We start from the raw sequence: 2366 nt of genomic DNA, 5'->3' as shown, positions 1-2366 counted from the left end.
TTTACCTTGTGCAGCTCACCGGGGGATCTTCAAGAAAGGGAAGAAAGGGCTTGAACGAGCGTTCCAGTGAAATGATGGTTGCTTCGTCCAGTCCAACTTGGAGGCCACCTTACCAATGCTGGTAAAGGTGTGGGTTTTGTGATATGACGGGTCATGACGGCCACAATGGGGTGACAGGTGAGTCTCGACTGTAGCACCTCGCTGTGATTTGGTGGATGGCACGCGGGCCCGGATGCTTTGCAGTGTCCCGCATGTAGATAGAGCGGCTAGTCATATAGGAGTGCTCAATATTGTGCACCGCGACCAAGGCGGAGAGGAAAATGAGAGAACTACGTAATTAATGCATGAGTTTAATTAGGGTAGTTTTGTAAAGTACGAGATACATTCCTCCAATCGCAAAATGCCTTGGTTCATGAGATTAGAGATTTGAGCCCTATAAACCGGAAGGGAGGGAGTACTGCACACGGTGTAGTCTAGTCACTTGTTGAAATCTCTAGAAAGGCAAATACTCCTTTCCGGTTTACAGGGCTATACTACTCCCTCCGTCTAGGTTTGTAAGTCATCTTAAGTTCTACCTTGTTTCTTGTTTCTTGACATATCAACCAATAAGAGATGAGAGGTGTGCATGCTTTTAATGACTTGCAATGGCTAGTTCATTGCATGCAATGCTATTAATTAGCAAATAAACATTGGTGGCCCCAGGAGGAAACGGTGCTAAGCGCGTGGACCTATGCAGAATGAGTATCAACCAATGGATAATGTAGTTTAATTGTTAAACAATAGCAATTTTGTCTCATGCAAGAGCCTGGCTAGTACTCCAAGGAACCGCACCACGCGAGCATGCGCAACTGCCACGTTCGGGTTGCGCTTGGCTTTTCCCCTCTTCGAGAAGACAAACAATGATGTTACTCCTACTTCTACAGTATCGAATCCACTGCTGCATGTCCGTCCACCTCGTGCGGGAGGGATAGCGTGTAGCGAAAGCTTCTACTTACTACTCCTGCCTTTGCGTCTATGACAGGTGGGCCCAACAGGTGGTTGGCCCTCCTGTCATGCAGCCAAAGGCAGGTGCAGTTAAGGCACTGAAGCTCAGTCCGCGAGGGAGAGGGCGTTGTAGTAATCAAATTTCTCGGTCTTGTACGAGTTGACGCGACACATCAAAGCACTGCACTCAATATAAGTCTTTTTACACATTTAAAATGGGCTACTTCGTATGTAGGAGTAGACATATTCTGCTTCGTATGTAGTCACTTGTTGCAATCTCTAAAAAGACTTATATTTGGAAACGGAGGGAGTACAACACATCCATGCATGCCGTGACTTTCCTTTTGATACTTGCATGTGTTGATTTGATGCACCTTGCCAAATTTTGACTATAAATTTAACTAACCAAATTTTCATGCATGTCACAAAAAATTACGGGGCTGTTTGGATTGTGACTATGTTTGTCTTATGTTGCCACATTATTTTTCCCACACTTGCCACACTCGCCTAACCTGAGTTGCTCAAATTGTTAAACACACTTTGGCTTGCCTAAGGGAATCTTGCCACAATTTTTGTGTCTATGACATGTGGGGTTCACTGCTAATAAAAAATTTCTTGTCTTAGGTGTGGCTTATAAAAAAGACATATATTTAGGAACGGAGGGACTAGAAAATATAAATAATAATACATGTTGGAGCAACCCACATTTCCGCTAATTTTAGCCATGGGCTTTTTCACAATTTTTACGAGGGGTTGGTTGTTCATTTAATGGATGCACTTGTAGTACCAGACTTGAACGATACAAAGTGCGACCTGGCACACCGTAACACCACTTGGAACAAGCGGGTAGCTATCTCAAAAAACAATCAACAACTAAAAAAGCCGCGAGCTGGCATGTAGTAGTACACAATTTTAAACGATTGTTTTGATGGAGTGAAAAAGGAAAACTATCCCACTACGTATATATAGGCCGGAGCCTCTGCGCTTGCTTGCTAGGGTTGCTCTATTCACACACTCTCATCCTCTCCAGATCTAAACAAGATAGGGGTAGTAACACTGTCTTTCTCCCTTCAAAAAACACTGGCTTTCTATCCTCACCGCTGGTTACAGATCCGGACATATCCCCCTCCGCCGGTGAAGGGGAGGAGGGGCAGCGTTTAGGCCGTCGTCGACAGCGAGGGAGGAGACCAACTGCCGGCCGCACCGTTATCTCTGGCCGAGCGCCGGCGCGGGAGGTCCTCCGATCCTTTCGTCGTTGCCTGTGGGCGGATCCGGCCTCCCGCCGCCCACCTATCCACATCCCGACGACCTTCAGGTATATCTTCGTTCGAAACCGCCTTAGCTCTACTTCCCCAGCTCACTACGTCGCTGCATGTGCATCA

Source organism: Triticum aestivum, chromosome 3D, assembly GCF_018294505.1.
Source record: "Triticum aestivum cultivar Chinese Spring chromosome 3D, IWGSC CS RefSeq v2.1, whole genome shotgun sequence".
In the NCBI taxonomy this organism is placed as follows: domain Eukaryota; kingdom Viridiplantae; phylum Streptophyta; class Magnoliopsida; order Poales; family Poaceae; genus Triticum; species Triticum aestivum.
This window is presented reverse-complemented; position numbering follows the sequence as displayed.